The sequence below is a fragment of the Rhipicephalus microplus genome, chromosome X (assembly GCF_043290135.1).
Source record: "Rhipicephalus microplus isolate Deutch F79 chromosome X, USDA_Rmic, whole genome shotgun sequence".
Lineage (NCBI taxonomy): Eukaryota > Metazoa > Arthropoda > Arachnida > Ixodida > Ixodidae > Rhipicephalus > Rhipicephalus microplus.
The window spans coordinates 268,005,586-268,027,796 of NC_134710.1; the positions used below are offsets into that span (position 1 = coordinate 268,005,586).

Here is a 22,211-nt window from a genome sequence, read left to right on the forward strand (position 1 = left end):
CACCTGAATAGAACACACGCATGTTTCAAAAGCTCGGTCGGTGCTTAAACTCACTTTATTACTTACTTTTGTTTGAATGGAAGAACGCGTTCAAACAGAAAAATAAAGCTGCGGAGAAACGGCGTTTTTTATTTGTATTTCGTCCTTCATCAAATAGAAAGAATTTCGGCATTCATTACCTAAACGTATAAGCAGCGGTCGAAGATGCACCCGCCACTTTGGTGGAGTGATGGCTGATGCACTTGGGCAAGTGGTCCCAGGTGGACTCGATTCCTGGCTGGTTAGGATGTAAGCACTGAAAAAGAATAAAAATCTTTTGCACTCGCTTTACGGGCCTGATAACATCTCCAGGTGGTCAAAATTATTCCGAGGGTCTCTGGCCTGACTACCAGTGAATCATCCACTCACCACTCACAATCACTCCTCCCGAGACGCAATCATGAACGTATTCACCATTCTACGTGCATGCTGCGTGGTGAAGCCCATACGCGGGTCAATCATTCTGTGGTCGAGGTAGTGTCCTGCGACAAGTATCATAAGAATATTAGTAATCGCTAGAGGCCCTGGTCACATGATGGTTGAATTTAAAAAGTGCCTAACTTGGCTGCAATTATCAGCAAACTGGGCTCAGCAGTTTGGTTGTAGTGTATTTTTACGCTAAAGGCTGAAGCTGGAGGTACGCAGTATGTCCTCTTTATCATGGTCTAATACGCCGAAAAAAAATTGACCTTATTGGTAAAAATGTAATTTAATTTCCTTAGTCTACGGCTCTCGACAGATTTCCTGTCACGCCATTGGCCCATAGTATAGCACAACAAAGGCGAAGGAAATGTGCTGAATTAAATGCGCAGTCAAGGTAGGCGAGCGTGGGGCACCGATAACGTCACGCCCATAAATGACAGACATAAAAGAAAGAACAAGAAAGAGAAGGGTCGGGAAGGAAGCCGGACGCATGTCTTATGCGTATATTTATACACGTGGCTATACGCGAGCGCCACTCTCTTCTGCGATTCGTCCTTCGTAAGAAAAACAAAAACAAAACATGGCTCGATCGTGCTCGGTCCGAGATCGGAGCGTCACGCGCGCTGTCGAACGGCATCAGAGCTCATGCTCGCATATAGAAGACGATTCGACGCGTCATCATGGCCACCGCAAGGATGGAAGGCGGCGGGAAGGAAGTTGTGGCGCAGCCATTCGGAGTGTGCATCTCCCCCTTCTTGACGCGGTCGGATGACAATGCTGACGTCGGCGGCGATCAACTTTCTCGCGTGCCTACATCCACGTCGTTTGGCGGCAAGCTCCTTTTCTTCGCGAAGGAAAACGAGAGAGGGGCGAGAGCTTTGTTGCTTGATGAGGCACGCACGCGCGAGCCCTCACATGAATCCAAGCCCCCCCTTCCCCCCCCCCCCCCCCCCCCACACACACAATATTCGCGGATCGTGCTCATGAGATCTCCGACGGGTGTTCCGCGGCTGCCCCGTCTTTCCACGCAGTCGTACGATTCGAGCGTGAGTCGCCGGGCTGTTGTTGCTCGCGTCGCTTTGGAACTTCGTGGTCAAACAAGCGCGCCGACGACGATGAGGGAACAGAGGGTCAATACGCATGTGTGGCAGCAAAGGAAGTGAGAAGGACGGGCCAAACATATCGTATTCACTTGAAACGCACGCATAACGATTGTTGCGAAGAGGAAATTACAGAGAGGCGTTGGCCGATGCGTCGGCCGCGACGCTTTATGAGACCGCGAACGACAAGCCGTCTCAAGGACAAGGTTGGCATTTATGTCAGAGTGATGTCGTGTAAAGATCGTGTATAGAGCGCCGTACACGTACGTACAAGAAGTGATTGCATGGTTTCCTTTTCGTCGAAGGCGATGGCATGAATAAGAAAAAAGTGCCGCCATATCCACGAAGTGAATGATGATGAGTGGGCGAAGCTCTGAAGGTAAACCTCGTAAACCATCCTCCGTACGTTTTGCCCACTTGATTGTATTACAACGCTCCCCCTAGCGTACGTCGCCGCACTAAATCAAACGATTGCCTTCCACAAATGACACGCACCATATGTGACATCCTTCCCATTTTATAACTTCTCGCATCTTTCGTCATCAACTTCAAGTACTGCCGTCTAGTTTATAACATCTTGCATCTTTTCATCATCAGCTACAAGTACCGCCATCTAGTGAACACTGCAAGGACTAAACGAGAGGTGGCTACATACAAGGTATGGCACCGCCATCTAGTGAACACTGCAAAAACTAAACGAGAGGTGGCTACATACAGGGGACGCACAGCCCACGCCTTAAGGAGCTTCGCCCCTAAAACTGATTCACTGAGCAGGGTCCGAGACTTCTAATATTTTGCGTTCTCATTTGTTATACTAACGAACTTTATCGGTATCTGAAGCGACAAGTAGAAATGTAATGTGAAACAAGCGTCTTTATCTGCTCGACATGTCAGGGATTTTAACATTTGTCAAGCTAGTGGCCCAACTTTCGCACCATTTAGGAAATGTCCCAATACTTTTTAGGTCATAAGGCAAAGTCGTTTGTGTGTGTGTGTGTGTGTGTGTGTGTGTGTGTGTGTGTGTGTGTGTGTGTGTGTGTGTGTGTGTGTGTGTGTGTGTGTGTGTGGCAAAAATACAACACGCTAATCAGAAGTGGGGTAATGGGAAAGACACCCCAGTGATGCTCGGCTGACACCGACAGAGCATGTACGAATACGTTTAGAAGTCTTTCTTTCATTCTGTGCTTTGATATAGCAGCGGCATCAGTTGGTCTATCCTGGTCGTCGGCACAGTTGGCGGTGTCACGCGCTTTCATTGGCAAATTGTGAAATGGAATTTGAAATAAGTGTTCTCAGCGGAGCTCTGCCACACTGGATCGCCGCATCGCGAGACCTTTTTTCTTCTTGTTTTGTTTGTTTGTTTGAGCATTCACGCGGCCCGTGTCAAAGCAGCCCTTGCCTCCGTCGATTTGTGCGTTCTTCGGATTAAGGAACTCTGAATGACACCCATGAAAGCCACAGCCGCCACTCGTCGACGCGTGCAAATCAGTCGACGGCGATGACGGCTCTGTCCCACGTCAGCGTGCGTCGTGGCGCCCTCTACGAATTGTGGGCTGACCGTGCATGAACGTTTTGTTTGCGGCGGTTGTGGTCAGCGGGCCCTCGCGAAGAAGGTCGCGCGGAGATTTAGGATATGTCCGCTTGCCATTGCGTCGCATACGCGTTGGCATCTTTCAGACTATTTATGTGCGAGTGTTTGACGCTCGCGCGGTACTTCTCTGTTGTTACGGCACTAACAATTTCTGTACTGCGCTGCTTGTCACGACCTGTGAAATTTTTCTATCACACATCACTCTCTTTACTTTCCCTTTGCCGTCTGTGACTTTGTCTGAGTGACTTCCATTCTGTTAGACTACAACTGACAACTCTCTTTCGGTTTTACGTAGACCTTGAAGCGGGGTAGTTGCGCCGTCGTGGCTTCTTAGACTCAGAAAAAAAAAACATAGTCCGCTTGTATTTCATCTTCATAAAAATGTCTGGACTGAATTACCATATGCTAGACTCCGCTTGGTGCGAGTATTTCATGAAGTGACGTGTCAAGTACGGTTCCTTAGTTGGCTGTACTGTCGTCATATAAAAGTCTAATATCTCGCAGTTATGTTAATGACGTACGGGACAGCGCACGAATTTTTACTGCCGCGCCATATTTGTACATTGCGCACGGCATGGCGAAATCGAAACACAGCTCGTTCGAATGCCCGCTGTAAGATGCCTCGTATAAACACTGCGGTCACATCCGCAAAAATGGTGAAAAACGTTGGCCTTGGAATCGGTTTCTAACATGTATGTACTGTATCTGTGTATAAACTGCTGAGGACAAGGGAACAGCAGCTGTGGTCAGCAAAGTTCGGGTGGGTGCACGCTTCACTTATATAGCAATGAATGGATACGATTATCTGCATTGTAGACTCCGTCATTCGCTCCGTGGCTTTCCCCGCGCCCTCTGCGGCCGTGGCTTCAACTAAAAACCCCTTGATATCCAGGGACTTCAGCTTAAACTTCGACACAGCACTCTAAGAATGTCGCGTGGCGCGGTATTTTCAGAGCGGAAGGGATGAAAGAGAAGGGCGCCTGTTTATCGCCGGTCGCTGCTCGATCGCGTAGCCGAGCGGTGCTGATGATTCCAAAAATGAACTCCGCGCCGCGTAGTGTCACGTGAGGACGCCAGTCTGTCGACCTTTCCGCACGAAGCCGCGGTGACGACGGCCTCTTCAACGCCTGAGCTTACCACAACCCCCTTCCCCCGTATACGCACACACTGTCACCCTCCACTTCACGTATTTATTTATAAACACGCGTACCACCCTCGTAGTAATGCGAGGGACGAAAAAAATTCTAAGAAACGGTAGGCGGAAAACACAACAAACACTTGTGATTTGGTTTGCGTTTTTTTTTTTTTCGGCTGTGTCAAGCAAGGAGCACAGGATGTTTGCTGTCGGACGGCGTTACAACGGTTGTCTCTGTCAGCACAATGGTGGGCGCGTGTTTTATGTTCGAGAGAAAACGGCGTAGTCAAAACACGCGCTTGACGCAATGCTTTGGTGCACTCGACGGGAAAATGTGCTTGATGCGAATATTTTCAAGCGTCAGGTGTCGCTTCGGTGACCCGAATGTTGTGGGTACAACACGAGTGAATACTCTAACATCAAATTATTTACCTGAATAACACCTGGCAAGAGCATTTAGGCGCAGACTTGTGCATATATCGCGCACCACTCACCCCATTTCATCGCCGCATTTCATGCGACGGGGCTATAGTTGGTACGACTTCATCATAAGGTACGCTGCCAGGTACTGAAGCAAAATAAACCTTGTTTAATATGTACTTAATATATACTGATGGGCTAGTTGTATAGAGCTGGGAGTTTCGAAGAAGCAGTGCACAGAAAGACCCAAAACGCGCACACATAAATATACGCAAACACAAGATGCAAACACAAGCGCACAAACACGACACCCCGTGTTCATATTTTGTTCCCAGGGTCCGCGTCAATGTACTGCTACGCGGTGCGTTTTAAGTTGAAGCCACTTTGCTCTTGTATGAACGCCTTTCAATACAAACGTTTGTTTCAACCTTTGCGTAGCGTTTACAAATTAAAAAAAAGAGAGATAATAGAATTACGTAAAAACAAATTCTCATTATTGGAACCCTTCGAAAGCGACCCTAATTTGCTGTCGTTGCAGTATGGCTCTCTATAGATCTGTGACGCGACGTGGAACGCTAGCACGTAAGATGTCGCGTTGCTGCGTTCGACGACGTGGCTTCGATTCCCGGCCAAAGCGACCGCATTTCTAAGAAGGAAGAAATGCGAAAACCCCGGTGAACTTAGAATGATGCGCATGTTAACTAGCCCCAGTTGGACAAAATTAATACGGAGTTCCCCACTTCGGCGCGCCTCGTGATCTCATCGTGGCTTTGGCATGTACGACATCCTTAATTATTGTCATAGTTATGTGACGACGTGTGATTACGCTGTTCTCTCAGAGATTCTCGGAAAGGAGTTACTGAATACATTAGGCGACACTCGCTAGGTTGTGTAGAAGATCATCGCACGATGCGCCATTGGCGAACTCGTCTACGACTGTAGTCCACGAGGGCATAACGGTAGCTTTCGGAATGCGATACGATTTCGGAATGCGCGTAGACTTTGCTTCGAGAGCGCAATCAAGGACACTGGGCGACTTTCCAGTAAGACATACTTTTTAACTCGCCGTGCTTAATCAAGATCTTACATAAAGTTCTTGGTTATGCCTTCGAATGAAACTCAATAAAATTTTCACCATTTTAATAAAGTTTCTGAACCGTATATTGCGTAATATATTGACTTATTTTAGCGTATAGATGACAGATCCTGGATGCAGTTGTTTCGCCGCATTGTACACGGTCGTCTGGGTGTCACACGCGTGTCACGTTTGCGTCGTCAACAAGAAGTGCGAACTCAATGGTTTTGATTGATATGTGGGGTTTAACGTACCAAAACTGTCATATGATTATGAGAGACGCCGTAGTGGAGGGCTTCAGAAGTTTCGACCACCTGGGGTTCTTTAACGTGCACCCCAATCTGAGCACACGGGCCTAAAACATTTCCGCCTCCACCGGAAATGCAGCCGCCGCAGCCGGGATTCGATCCCGCGACCTGCGGGTCAGCCGCCGAGTACCTTAGCCACTAGACCACCGCGGTGGGGCGAACTCAATGGTAGTTTCGTGGCGATTCGCGTCTGTAAAATAACCAACCGAAGGTGGAGGGGCTCGATGGGCGCCGCCATATTTGCAGTGAGAGAGACGTATAGGCCAGCTTCGATGTGCCACATGCGTATTCCCGTCATCCTCGAAAGAGACGATGTTTCCCAACACCTCGTGGCGTTAGTGGCAACCTTGGTGTGTCATTGCTCTCGCGGGCAGCTCGCGCCGTGAGGACGCCCGTCTTCCTTCGCGTCTCCGCAGAGTGACAGCGGCGCTATAGTGTACACACCGTCCACCGCAAAGGGCGCGACTTTGCCGGTCTTGGGCCACGTGCTGCGTGTGTTATTGCCTTGGCTGATGCAGCGTCAACGCGCACCGCTGCATTACGCCCGTGCGCGCTGTTTCTAAAAGCGTCGTTTGACAGCTGCATGGCTCCCCCGAAGAAGGCCCTCCCTTGACGCGAGCATGCGCTTCAGCTCGCACGGCATCTGCTGGGCCCGTCCCCGCCTCGAAGACAAGAAGGGAACAAGTGCGAGGACGCTCGCTTTCTGCCTTAAAAGGACGCCGACACTTGAGGGGATTTGTTGGCCACCGAGAGGCAACAGAATATCCATCCTTCTATCCTCCCTGGCAGTGCCGCGAGACGCAGTGGTTTCAGTGCTGGTTCATTCATACCCGCGGGCATTTTCTCGCGTATACGTGGAAACATGTCGTCGCGCTGGCCAATTCGGAAAACGCGGAATTTGCTTCCCCTCTGGTACTAAGGCTGAAATAGCATATATATAGTTCGCTTTGTATAGTAATCCAAATGAAGTTTCTAGCACAGACAAGAGCGCATGACAGACGGAAGAAACGACACGGACATATTGCTATGCATCCATAACGTTCTTTGAAACTTTTGTTCTTTGCTCACGGAAAGATTAGTAAGCAATCGGTTGGCGTTTATATAGATGAGCCTCGTACTGCAGAAAGCAGTGAGTTGACACTGTTTGTTGCATGCAGTTCAAAGACGGTGCGTAATTTCCGGTGTTAAATCTGGCTTTTATATGAAGCTAAAAAAATCAAAATAATTTCATAAACTACTTTAAAAGGGTGCTTAGGATACGAGACGCGAGCAATAACGCAAATTCAGTTTTTATCTTGTTGCACGGGATATAATTTACATCAACCGCGGTGGTCTATAGTGGCTTTGATGCTTTACTTATAACCCCAAGGTCACAGGATCAAATCCCAGACGTGGCGGCCGATGAAAGCAAAATGATAGAAGTCTGTGTACTTAGATTTGCGTCAAGGTTAAAGAAGCCCAGGTGGTTGAAACTTCCGGAGTCCTCTTAAAGCAATATATCCACTACTTTTGCGCTTGTCAATGTGTGCCAGTTTCGCACGTTAAAATGAACTGTCACCAACTCGTCCCGCTTTCAGCTTTGCAGTGAATCGGGGTTAATGTTTCTTCTCGTTATGATGAACCCAGATTGAGAATTACTTATATTTGCTTTATTATTTATACTATTGACACTCACTTCTCTTTGTGTGCGCACTTGCAGAACTTGCAGAAATGGAGTGGCCAAGGTAATATAAACGCCAACCTGTCCACCGCGAGCAAGTGTAAACAAAACAGAACTCACACGGCACACGATTCAAATGTTTAACTAACAAAACAGGCGAAGAAAGAATTGAAGCGACAAACTGGAGGGCCTATAAGCATCGCAGCGTTTTTTGCACAATGTAAACACTCCCCAACAACGTAGGCGCCTTGATTTTGTTTGAGAGGCCTGCTGCGGCGCATCTATTTAGACAGATTGAGAGCAGAGTTGGTAATGTAGTATATAATGCTCAGTCACGACAGGCATGGGTGGCCGAGGAGACAAAATGAGCGACAGGGGTAAGGGAATCTCCTCCAGTGTTTTGACACTCCTCCCATTTGCGCCTCTAGAGCTGGCAGACGGCCAGAGATTGTACGGCAGCAGACAAAGACTGAATGGGCTGGCAGGCGCCGGGCCGCAAAACAAAGGCGCGTGCCCCCCCCCCCCCCCCTTTCCTGTGTATGTATACGGAACGTTCTTGCTCCTTATGCGATTTCCGCCGTCCTAGATTCGGCGAAGACGACCCACGAAAGCGGAATGCGTGCACGGAAGACTCGAAGAGGCGGAGCACGAGGGGAGACCTACGGTACGGCAGTGCGTCTCACGATCGCATATAATTGCTAGCACGACTTAGTTATTTCGGTCTTCAGCTGATGGAGCGGCCTACGTATAAAGGCGTATACTGCAGACTGTAATAGATGTTAACGCGTCCTGCTCGAATTAAGTCGTCTGTTTGAGCCATCGAGAGGGATCGTGCTGCCAAAGCCCTTCATCCGATTCAAGAGAAAGTTCCTCGATTGAGGGCTTGTCACCATCGGTTTCACAGGCTCTCAAGTTTGAGTGCCTAATGTTAGCAGCAGTGTCTAGAGCTCCGTTTAAAACAATGTGGGCTACTCTCGTGGAACTGGGCATAGACTCAACGTTTCTACCCAACTCTATAAACTAACACAAGACTGCAAAATTTACTGAAGAAAAATAAAAAAAGAAGGAATACAGATGAAGAAAAGTAACGAGACGAGTGTGTAATGTGTGCCCCTGAGAAACGCTAATGACGCTTGCGGGCGCTGATTTGCAGGTGCTTTAGGCCCGGCTCGAGATGGCCCACGCGTTTCGGAGACAGGTGTTAGATAAAAAGCGTATATATATATATATATATATATATATATATATATATATATATATATATATATATATATATATATATATATATTTAAAAGACAGGACGTGCAGACACGGTCATCCAAACGTTTGTAGTTTTCAGCGAAATCTATACGTAGAAGGTCTTATATGTCCATACAGGTCTGAAAAAGGGGCCGTAAAAAAATATTTCAGTGCAAAACAGGCCCTAGAAGACGCCGGCTGCAAACCGCACCCACCGCCGGCGACCGCCATTTTGCCGTGCCACCTGTGACGTCACGCGCAGCATGGTGCCGTCGTCTTTTGCCACAGCCACCGCAAATCGTTCAATTTCAGTGCTAAGGAGAGTAAAGCTACAAAAATGTCTCAATTTCACGCGCACCTGACGACGGAACAGTATCATGATTGATATGTGGGAGTTAACGTCCCAAGACCACCATATGATTATGAGAGACGCCGTATTGGAGGGCTCCGAAAATTTCTACCACCTGGGGTTCTTTAACGTGCACCCAAATCTGAGCACACGGGCCTACAACATTTCCGCCTCCATCGGAAATGCAGCCACCGCAGCCTGGATTCAATCCCGCGACCTGCGGGTCAGCAGCCGAGTGGCCACTATAGACCACCACGGTGGGGTGACGGAACAGTATCGTTCACTTGAATGCAGATAAATCTACTCGCGCACTGCCGCTTGTTATGTCGCGGCTGGCGAGCGTGCCTGTGTTGTCCGACTGTCAGGCCACTTGCGTGTTTGTGAAAATATTCAATAACATATTTAGTACACGACTGAATGCGCTGAAAGATCGCCAGCTTATTTGTGAAGGATAGGGGATTCACCCCCATAAATGGTCGAAAATTGGGTGTTACGGCCACTTTAAGATACCCCGAAAAACTGAAGATGCGCACAACGGCGGATAATAAAGAAGGCATGGAAGTTTATCTGCGTATGACCATGCAATATGCGAACCTATCAATCTCGTACGCGTGGTTGTCTACGTGAAAGATGACTTCAGACATTTGATTTCTTCCTGATGCAAGTTAGTCGACGGCTGGCTTACCCATGCGCTACGGCTATTATCTAATATATGCCATGCATCAATCATCAGACACGTTTCTGCATTCCTATTCTGGTACATAAATGTGCATTCATCGAATTTTTCAAAATAGCTCAGCTCTGCGTTATTTTAAACTGAGCTACGCTACTTCAAAAGAGGCACGCGAATTTACGCTATGCGGTGTGAACACATTGATCGAAGATCTTCTTGTGCAAGAAATATAATACGGGGTTGGAATTGTGCACCCTGTTGCAATTCACCAAGAATAGGAAAAAAAAATTTTCTGCCAAATTGAAGACAACATATTGCCACTATGCGTGAAATCTGCGTAAACTACCTTCACAACGTCTGAACTGGTGACTATTTCACCCCACCATAATATTTATCCCCTGCAGATTGATATTCGGTACTAAGGGAATTCGGTCGACGTTCAATAAAACGTCTCTTTTTTATTTTTGGCTATGATTGGCTCGCGGGTTTCCTATATATAGACCCCTTCTGATTCTCCCAAGGGCCGAACGTGCCACAATTTGGCAGTGTCGATAGTATAGCAATCGTGCAGCTGGCACGCCATGTGCTGCATCGCAATCCTAGCTTGACGCACTCGGGTGCGGACTAGAGACTCCATGGCCTGACCGCCCACGCACGGTCAGTTTCAGCGATATTCAAGAACCGTCGAGTGAACTTGAACCGTCGCATTTGCACGAAAGATAAACCCGCCTTTCTCCTTGGGAAAATAAGCTAGAGCGTCTCGTTAATGTGCACGCCGGCGTCAGCGACGCGCGAGGAGTGCGGAATTCTGCTCGGTTTCGTTTCTCTGGTGCCTATTTTTTCTCTCGTCTAATGGCGGTCGGAAGACAGAACGCTGGCGCCAGCCGCCGCGCTCCGCATTCTCCTGACGCCGACTACCTTCCGCAACGAAGATGTACGCTCTTTTTGTTTACGTGTCGCCGCTCTCACGCTACTCTCTCTACTCGTGCATTGTCAAAGGGCGCCTCGACGCGTTCTTCCCGATAATAAATGACTGCGGGCGTGTGATCTGTTAGCGGAGCACTTTTTCTGCCGCTTCTCAAGGACAAACAAAACCATCCCTCCTGGCTTCGTGGGTGTAGAAGGCTGTCAAGTTGAGAGTCAGCTCCTCGAGAATAAAACGGTTAATGCCAAATCTGAGCGCGTAAGAAGAACGCCAGTGCTGCGCGGCCTATACATCAATCCCTCAAATTAGGAGATCTTTCTTTACTAAACTGTTTTTAATACTTTCTTGGCATTCTGACATAACCTTGAAATAAGAAACACATAAATCCTGCAGCCGATTGAGACACACGTCCTAGCGAACACCTTAGCTACTGAACATGGCACGAGACAGGAGCGCGAGCACTGACTCACTTAACTATCATTACATGCTCCATTACGGCACGCGGACCACGCCGGGCACGTCTGTTGCTGCTAGCGCGAGGCGCGCAACGCACTAGACTGATGAATGTGTAGCCGCATTTCAACTATACCAGAATCTCAGCGTCTCGTGGAATTTTCTCCCTCTAGAGTGACTGTTTCGGCGTCATTATGCGAGTCACGATGGCTAACAGGTACATCGTTTCTCGCGACCCAAATTTGCTGCTTGATAGGATTGGGGTGTTCAAGTAACGCTCTCATGTACTCTGCCTATATAGCTTCTTGTGCAGTTTCGATGAAGTTATGATACTTGAATTGCGTGGTCCCGTTCAGGAATGCTAAAACTCGTTGTTACTTAAGCGGATTGAGTCCACCGTAAATGTTTTCTCGTGTAAGCCCCTTAACGCTGGCTGTCTGCTTCAACAGATCGACGTCTTACATTATACCGCAACCATTTTTTTTTTTTCGGCAAAGCTGTCAGTGGAACGTTGTACTGAATTTTCTAGCCTTATCTGTCATCTAGCCTTGTCTGCGAGCGAGCACTGGCAGTGCTCGCAGTAATGCCAGGGAAGTAGTATCTCTACTACAAATATAGTTGTTAAATACCCTCTACACCATAATTATCCCTTTAGCGAGTTAGCGGAAAGCCCCCTATGCGTGTCCGTAAGGCCACTCGCGAACCTACGAAGTGGTTTACTTTGTTGACGATTTTGCTGCTGATGATATCTGTCTGAACGCTTTCTAATGAGCGGTCCTTTGAAACACCCACTCGTGGCGCAATGTACATGTTTTGACGCGTGGCGCCATTCTACACTTCTGTATACGCAATATGCGTGACATTTATCTAGCTTTTTTATGATGCCATTTCAAGAAATAACCTAGCTCTGCCTGTGGTAGAACGCCTGCTTGTTACACAGTGAGCCTGGGTTCAACCCTGACTCGGACCAAAATATTTTTGAAATTTTGTTTCATTTGCATCTTCCTCTATTTTTCGGTCACGGGCAAGATTATAATTTTTTCCCTCACAACCAACGACGCCGACACGAGTTTCCGCAAAATGAGCTATTTATTGCTATTGCGTTACAACATGAAACTTGGGACTGCTGCACCGTGAAAACCGCTCTTGTTTGAATAAAAAACATCACAGCTTTGCCGCAAATGTGAAGCAATAAACGTATTGGCAGCAAACTGGAAGGTCACGCGCAGAATGCCAAGTAGAACGAAACGTGCCCCGCGTATCTCACGCACAAATGACGCACGAAACACACTCACAGGTACAGATGCACTCGAATAAGCGTTTCAGTTGTTACTTCGCAGTGTCTGAAAAGCGCGCCCCTTTTCGCAAACACAGGCTGTGCAACGATCGCAGTGACCTTTGTACCCCGGTAACTACAGCAGAATCGTTCTGGTGAAATCTCAAGGCCAGCCAAGACGTACCATCCTCCCCACCGCGAGATAAGGACGCGCGAGTGAGCGTCTACCCCCTCCCCCTCCTCTCCGTGGTGCAAAGTACACGCGGGAGATGAGAGCGCCGCTCGTCGTGACGATGTGGCGACGCGCGCTCATTGCGCCATCTTGCTGGTAATGCTGAAAACACGATAGCTGCCCCCCCCCCCGCCTAATGCCCATAAACAGCGGTAAATGGTACATATTAATAGCTTGCCGTTTAAACGTTGCAGGACGTGCTTCTCCGTGGCTCAGTGGTTAACGCCTCGCACTCCCGTTTCAGAGGCCCCAAGTTCCATTATGCGCGCCAGATTATTTTTCTTAATCATTTTTCTTTCTTGCGTTTTTTCTCTTCACCGAGCCGTGGCCGATTCGGTGGCCGCCTTCACCTCCGAGAGCGAGCGGATGGCACTATCCACACAACAACAACTGGAATGGTCGTGGGCTGATCGCCTGACCACATTCAACATTACAGACCATTACAGACTAAACAGACGCAAATACCTACCACCACACAACAAATTGGACAAAAGACATGCCGTATCTCTGAGGTTATTACAGACAAAGCTCGGTGATACTACGCCTGTGTTATTCTCACCTATACCCGACGAACGCATGCAAAGCGTGCGAGGCAAGGGCCACACTGCGGCACGTGCTTTGGGAGTGTGCTGGAAAAAACGTCACTGCCGCCGCTCCCTTCGACGCATGTTAGGCAGGGACGAACTCCGAGGCCAATTGTTGCTGCCACCACCGCGCGAGGGCAGGGGCCGGCCTCCTCCGCGGTCACTGTTGCCGATCGGCCAGACGCTGCGCCGTTCTCCCTAATGGGCTGCATAAATTAGGCGTCTTTTCTTTCCTCTAGTCACCAACCGATCGGCGGCGTCAGCTGCACTGCCGCTGGGAGGCGGCACTCACCAGCTACGAGCTGGCCGACCAGCTTTGGGCCGTCCGGCAAGATGCCGCCCGGGCCCAAGGACTTCAAGCGGTCACCTGAGGCACCGCCATCATAATCGACGGAGAGTGGGAAGGGACAGGGGTTAATCCCCTCTTCCCCCTCGCCCGGTGAAAACTGTCGGACTTTAACTAAAGTTTAATTATTCATTCATTCTTGCGTTTTCAAGAATAGGTATATATACATATGCATATACGGTGAGTGATGGTGACGTCGATGCCAACGGTGTCATCAAAATCCAGTCGAGAGTGTTCGCAAAGTTGCCTTAGGCAGGCTTGATCTCGGAAAAGGAATGGCGTTATTATGACTAATAAAGCACTTTAGAACAGCAAAACAACCAGGCGTCGCTCAATGCGAATACCGTAACGAGTGGGTCGTCCAATGCTCCAACCCATCACGAAAACTTGTTCTTGATCAACTATTAACTGTGGCGCATACCCACTTCAGACATAAAGCCCTAACCACATGCACGCGATTTCCTAGCAACAGCGACAAACTTGCTTTTTCGCATTGTCGTGTCGCGACGTCTGTAACCGCATGTCGGCGACAAAGTGTCATTGTTGCTTGAATGGAAACTATCGCGTGCATAACAATAAATTGTGAATAGAAGTTTAAAAGTCGGTCGATGACAACGTGCCAAGTTTATTATTGTCTTGTGTGACATAAGGAAGCCACGAAAGAATTCCACGACCTTCTTTTTTCGCAATATTTAGTGTAACCACGACAGGCTGCACAGAAGCGTATACGGTACAATGGCTCCGACGCACTTCGCACGACGTTTTTGCACTGTAGCAACAAGCTACCATCGAGACATCAAAACAAACCTTCGATAACGATATTACGACAAAATGCAACCACTCGCCCATTCTTCGCGTGACATGAGAATATAAAAAAGTGTAGTCGATACCTTGCATTCTTCGAAGCACGCGCAGATAACAAGCATTGAGAGCAAATCGCAAACTAAGCGAGGAACAGAGGCGCAGTCATGTTGATGGATATCGCCGAGCTGGCTTCCGGGTGACAAGCGATCTTGTCTAGTTTTCCAGAAATGAGGCACGCGACAAGCTGCGGCGACGGATGGGCCTCCGCGACAGCAAGTCTTGTCGCTCATCACTGTCGCGAGTAAGTCACGTGCATACGGTTAGGGCTTAATTCCTCATCGTTGTCAGCCCAATGGGCACACTGCATTGGCACAAAATGCTTTGCAAGTGTTTAGTGGATACCACGCTTCTCAGAAGAATGACGAAAAATAGCATAACGAATGCCGGCCTACTACCAAGAAATTGTTGTTAATGCGGTAATGGGTGCTAACCAAGTGTGCTTGCAGCAGTTACCCAGTGAGTGTTTAGAAAATGCTCTGAAAGGCCGTTCTTCTAGCTTTCGCTGTGACTGTTCCGCGCCTTCTGTGCAGGCCTGGCGTTCTTGTTTTTGAACTGACCTTTTTCATTTAAATAAGCCCTAAACAGCTAGCTCTACCTCATTAGCCTGCACAGCAACGTCTTTCATGCATACACATCGAATAGAGGCGCTTCTACCGTGCCCGTCCCCATTCCTAGCCCCCTCCCTTCGCATCTGAATCATACGTGCCTTTGTTATTCGACGCGTTTTCACCGTTATAGTTATGAACATTCCAGTACCGGCTTTGCACACCTGTTCGTGTACTCGTCATTGCGTGCACTCGTCAGCCAGAATATGGGGACAGTCCTTGGCAAACACCACCATTGGCACTGTCACTGACCAAGATTCGCTTAACTACAGTGAGCTCAAAAGTAGCTTGAAATTCACCTTTAAATGGAATCCAACACTACATGTTCACATTTTTAGGGGCGCTTGAGTTTTTTTTTCTTTTTTAGTCCTGTTATTTAAGTTGTAGTGGCAGGCAAACGAGTTGCGATGCGTTAGCGAACTGAGCAGAATTAAGAAACAACAGAGTATTTACCGGTGACAGAAGGTGCAGAATAAACGAAGATCAACTTTAAAACACACACACACACACACACACACACACACACACACACACATATATATATATATATATATATATATATATATATATATATATATATATATATATATATATATATATATATATATATATATATATATATATATATATATATATATATATATATATATATATATTTAAATGGAGCGCCGATCGCGCCGACAGCACACGTCAGTGGCGGCGGCGGCGTGCTGATCAATAGGCGTCGTTGGCGTAGAAAAAAATTGTGGCAGTGGCGACAAAAAATTTGGTCTTTACAGGCACCTACAAAAAACACACCAACAAATTACAATTGTGCGCATAAAAGATCAAACTAACGTATCAAAACCAGCTAAAATCAATAATTTTTTTCAACAAAAAAAAGAACAGTTTGTAAAATAAAGCTCCTAAGAACTCTGTAGCAACGGGCGCACGTATGATGGCCGCATTTGTCCGAGTTCACCGAAGCCGGTGTTCGCCGGTAGCTGTTGGATAACATTATTTTGTCTCAAATTGGCGGGGCCAGCTACCGTCACTAAGCTCGGGACGGCTTTAAGCTCTCCCATAGTAGAGTACCTTGTGCTCTAAATCGTTACCCCTTTATCCTAAACCCCCCCCCCCCCCCCCCCCATAAAGCCAAGGTGTGCCGCCGGGACGGCTCCATGCTCTCCCATTGTAGAGTACCACGTACTCCAATTGTCACCCCCTCTATTAATAAAAAAATAGTCCCGCAGCCGTCAAAGGGAGGACCGAGGCTCGCTGGGCGCTTGTGGTCAGAAGGTTGGCCATGACCGCTAAGTGCCTTGCCATGGAGATACATGTGTGTACTCCCGTAGGGCTTTGCAACCGAGATACTGCGCTGCTTTCAGCGCCACGAGCGGCTGGTCAGATTCTATGTCTTCGGCATAAATAAATGGCTTCATTATACATATGAAAGTGTGCGCACATTGCAGGATTGTAAACAAAATACCATCAGACCATTTCCGCCAAAGAACAGATCATTGTTTTTTACATGTCAGAATCTTTCGAGGCCGATAAATAATGCTGCAAGTATATAATGCCTGCATTTGGAAACACGCATTACATTGTCAAACGATCCAGTTCCGATAAGAAAATGAATGGAGCTAGTTCGTCTTTGTTTACAATTTTTGCAAAAGTGCTGTTTTATAATTACAAACAAACAAAGAAACACCAAGTGAGACAGTTCCCGGAATAACTGCATTTGTATTTAATTTTCGACTTAGCACTGATGATAGGGTCTCTTCTAGCACCGTCGTGGTCGCACCGCTGCTGTATTTAAAACCTGCAAGGGAGAACATAAAAACTTAGAAGCCACTGAAGCATACATTTTAGCTCAGCACATGAATAGACATTGCAATCGATGAGTTATGCCTTTTCGAAATAGTGATATATATTTATCAGTTATATTAAATAATCTATGTGGATTCAACATCGAACCACATAGCCTTGACTTCATGCTGCGTTGAAATAAAATAACCACTATACATCAGTTCAGAGGGCTGCCGATTCATCAGTAATTGGAGAGAAACCAGCTACAATGAACAGAGGAATCAGCTGAGTCAGCTTCTCTAAGGTAATATTGCAGAATAACCTCCTTTCACGATTCCAATGGTATCCAATGTATGACTACGGCATGCAACAGTGGGTCTATTCCACAACTTTGTTTTACACAAAACTTCCACATTAAAATCCCTCTTCCTTAACTGAGAACTATTAAGGGCTCATGCTCAGAGGTGCAAAGTCATAGACGTGTGCAGGGTTTCCCTACACTTGGGTGGCGGGGAGGTTCACCACGGCACTCCCCCTTACCTAATTAAGCTTCTAGTTTTGTGGCCCCCGTCTTAGGTAACAAGTTTGGGGAGAGGAAGGCTGCCCCCCACTCCTATGCGCACGCCTATGTGCAAGGTGAAATTGAGCAACAAACAGGCACATGAAATGTAGAGCTACGTCTAGGTGATACAGCTACACAACTCTAGTGAAAACAATTAAAAATTGTGCTTTTTGTAACCTACAGTATATTACACAGATATGCATTTTGTAATATGTTACAGGTCATTTCGACACATCCTTCTACAAGCAACAGATTAGAGGAAGGAAGCAAAGCATTTTTGTACCCTTGATTACTTTTGCATATTATTCAATAGCTAAATATGCATTATTTAGGTACCTTGAAGAGGTGACAAAAGTTTTATAAAGAAGGAAATATTTTTACCTACCTTTATGCTTTAGAGTGCACAGTTGCCCATGTTCACTAGCCAGTATTGCAAATTATGAAATTGATCGCTGGTCATTAACAAGCACAAGAATCCACACTGGGGTGAGTTGGCACTTGCTGAACATCTTGATAGGACAAGGATAGGAACTCTTTCTAAAGAAAAAAATCAACAGCAGGAAAAACATGCACAATCAAAAGGGCAGCAGCACGAACTAGCACTACTTTGTGTCGTATCCCTTTTCTCAGTTCATATTTTGCCGTACCTTAGAAAAAATTTTAGGCAAAGAATTACCAACCCGACCAAACACTTGCGTTAATAGAGTATTTAAGGAAACAGCACATCAAAGTGTTGAACTCATGACTATTTCAGACCATGCAGATTCCAGAAATATCACCTGAACCCACACGTCACAGAGATAATACAATTTAGAGTGTATGTACGAGCTCAGTGAGGAAATAAAATGTACACTAAGGAGTGAACACAGAAAGAATAATGGATGCAGCAGTCCATGTATTTGCTTGCACTCCTGTTTCCTCCGAAGTACGTACCAATATGCCCAGAATGGTCAACCTATATGTAGAGTACTCACGGATTGAAACAGAACATTCGTAGCGCGTGGCCGCCAATGCATGCGCCACCGCTCATGGGTGCTTGCGGATCAGGATGTTGCACTGTTGTATATAGTGAGAGCAAAAACAGCTATGGAGCAGGTTTACTCCTTCCGGTCGCTAAAAAGTTGGCATTTAGTTCACAAAATGCACACTGCCAGCGTGGCGCTGCAAGGCTCGCGCATTTTCGCATGCATGCAGCCCGAATCGATGGGGACGGTGCGAACCATTTATATTGTGACGCAAGCAGACGACGCTCTCGATCGGCTCTTCGACGATGGGGCACGTAGGCTGCGCAAGTAAGAAATTGGATACCGCTACGATGTCGCGCCTGAAATGCGCTCGTTGACGTGATAAATAGCTGCACAAAAGCATAAAAAGTTTTTCAAGCTTTTTGTCACGACGAAAAAGAAAAGCACCAGCCACGGGCCTGTTTCCATGCAGCAATAAAACAATAACTTAGTACTTTGTTGTCTCGCCACGAGCAGTGAATAGTGCGGCTATTTTGCGTGGCAAGCATTCGTAGAGCTGTCGGCCACGGAAGAACAAGCGGGCTTCTCACATTTTTATTCAACAATATGCCACAGTTTGCCCTAACGACACTAATACATGATATTATTTCCATGTTGCATGAAGAAAAGCATGGCCACACATTTTCTTTCTTGTCGAGACAGAAACCACGAAGTAAACTTTTCATGCTTTTGTGCAGATGTTTATCATGTCTACAAACGCACACAAGGCGCAATCTACTAACTGAATCCTGCGTCTTACTTGCACAGCATGCGTACTGCATTGCCTAAGCACGCAGAACGAGAGGGTCGTCTGCTGGCCTGGCAGTAAAAGTGGTGCGCAGCGGCGAGCCAGTTTGGTCGACATGCGAATGTGCGTGAACCTTGCAGCGCTGCCCTGGCAGTGTACACGTGGTGAACTACAGGCCGACAATTTGGCAATCGGAAGGAGTAGTCCTGCTCCATAGGTCTTCTCCCTATGACCCTATACCACAATGCAACACATTGGTTCTATGCGGACCCACGAGCGGCGGCACACGTACCGTCGGCCACACGCTCCGAGTGTCCTGTTTCAATCCGTGAGTACTGTACTTCCAAAAGAGCATGAATTCATTCGACAATTTAAGTTTGCAGTCCAACAAGGCTATTCAAGGCACTATCACACAGAATGCACTTCTCTGTATGATAGGCCACCATGTTTTGTGAGCTGTGTTACATAAACACAATTATGGTAATTTCATAGATTGTAGTGGGAACATGTTCCAAACAATGTGATGAAACGTGAGTATGTGCTGCCTCCCAAGAAAAGCTGTCCCTCATTCAGATGATCAAACTCTCGGCATAACGATTATCTGAGAAGGATTTATTAGAAAGGAATAGATACTTGTACGTTGCACAATGTTACTTAAAACAAGATTGCACTACAACTTGTAAAAATACCACAAATCTGCTCATACACGTGAAAATTTCAAACGAGCTGAAACAACAACCCCTGTAACTTCCTTAAACATGAATTCGCCAAATTCTTGTGGCAGAATGTGCACATAGCAAAAGTGTGCTTATTTAAATTCACTAAATTTTTAGACTTCAATGTTGTTCGCTCTCCCTTTAAAAAGCACAAAAAATGAATGACACTTCTACTTGTGAAAAAAAGAACTTAGGTAAATAAATCTTTTATTTCTTCTAAAAAAAGTTTAAGGTAAAAGCGATCATCACGACAATAAGCGAAACATGATTATAACTAAGATTCCACTGCACGCAGTTTCATGGCAGTCCAAACAAAATAGATGTTGATGGAAAAAGCTTGAAAAGACCAACAAATCCTATAAGAGGAAATGTCGCTACAGCCAACTTATGTGATATTTACCACAATCTAACACAAAGACCATGAGAGAGGACGTAGCACGTGTCCTAACTTTATATAAAATGGTTAATGGCAACCGAAGCACTAAAAAATACAAGGTGAGCGTCATGCCGTGAATTTTTGTGCTTCTGTTACAATAACCCATTTTGTTTAAAGTGCACCGGTCTCAACCTTGTGTTATATTGAGCTAAATATTACCCAATGTTTAACAGACATTGCTGATTTTTTTCTCATGTGCAACCCTTTAACAAGAACTCTTGCCTTGCTCAAGACAGCAGTGACAAGGAACAGCTGTTCCGATTATCAAGACGCCTCCAAGTGTCACAACGTTGGCCCCGGTAACAATCCATGTTCAAGGATTACAAACCAAATGATGCATGTTCAATGTCCAAGGAATACTGCACTGAAGTGCAGGACATAGGCTTCCCACACCTAAGCTAAAAGACAGTGTATGCTATACCTCAATAGGTGCCATGTGTCCGAACTATCACTCTGTGGTAACAAAAAGGAATGCCTACCACTTAATAAGGCTCGTTAGGGCTTGCAGGAAGACCACTTTAATCGTGCACTGCAACCTGTCCTCTGTGTCAGGACCATGAATAGCTGCCATCGCTGATACATACATAAAAGGTGCCACAAAAGATTAGTTTTACACACAACAAACCATATATCACACACAGATAGCGAATACCAAACATGTCTTAGCAAAGTGTATACTGATAGATTAAAGGGTAAATCCTTGAATAAAGGGATCATGGCACAATCAAAACATGCAATATTGGACCAGCCCTTTCTTGCTGACAATTCGCAGAGTGCCACTGAATGTTTCGCATTCACAAAACTATGTAATAACACTACGCAGAGCACGCACATGTTTATGGGTGATTTAAATGATGAAAACAATATTTGCAAAGGATGCATGGTTTATGCGAACATGGCATGTGTAAGAGCAAGCCATACATATTGTATTACATCATAAATGTAAGCTATTCAGGAAACAAACTGTTGGTATTGTGAAGCGAATTCCCATGTAGTTTGACTTTTTTTCACACAAGCTATCTGTAGGATTTCTATTATTAGATAGGCCCTTCGCAAAATATTCATATTCTGAAACTTTCTGTCAACATCTGGAAACATATGAATAAGATCTTTCTGCTTCTAATTTACTGCCTCAAAAAACAAAATAAATACTAAATCCCTGAATCAGTACAACACTGATTTTAAAAGGAGAGCACGAAAATACAACTTGAAGCACCACACAATCAAGCAACATTTATACTACATGAGCACAGTGTAAGTTATTTGTGATGGAGCACCTGGTATGCTTCAAGGAGAAAACAAAAATTTATATAGCTAACAAAAGTTCACACAAATATTTCAACAAAGGGTGTCATGTATTTGCTTAATTAACTAAATTGAATTCATACATTCCACTAACACTCGATATCAACATATCTTCAATGCAGCGGTAGGAGTGTACTCTTAGTTTCAGCACATAGTGTAGATTATTGAAATACGTATACTTCTAGTTAGCTCTCTTAAAATATTTATAAGGCAGCTAAGGTGAAATTCTAACCACAGCAAAATACATGGATTTCTGGCACAAGGATTCGGAGCGCAGCCACGAAAACATACTTCGTGTGCTCTTGACAGGGCTGTGCGTTTTACTATCTACGTGCCCAGTCATGTGATTGCTTTG

The 22,211-nt window shown here is 46.2% G+C and overlaps 1 protein-coding gene and 1 long non-coding RNA gene across 3 annotated transcripts in view; one reads left to right on the top strand and one right to left on the bottom strand.

Annotated features, from left to right (window-relative positions):
• The window catches only part of ko (Stork-head domain-containing protein knockout), a 370,856-nt gene that overhangs the window by 202,699 nt on the left and 145,946 nt on the right, over positions 1 to 22,211 (top strand). The gene's annotated exons all lie outside the window — the stretch shown is intronic.
• LOC142776106 (uncharacterized) lies at positions 17,000 to 22,129 on the bottom strand. Of its 2 annotated transcripts, XR_012887313.1 has the most exons (3): positions 21,031 to 22,129; positions 18,033 to 18,184; positions 17,000 to 17,098 (listed from the first exon to the last, which is right to left on the bottom strand). It is a non-coding gene; the product is annotated as an uncharacterized LOC142776106 (long non-coding RNA). The 2 variants fall into 2 exon arrangements; XR_012887312.1 differs by lacking the exon at positions 21,031 to 22,129 and having other exon boundaries at positions 18,033 to 18,578.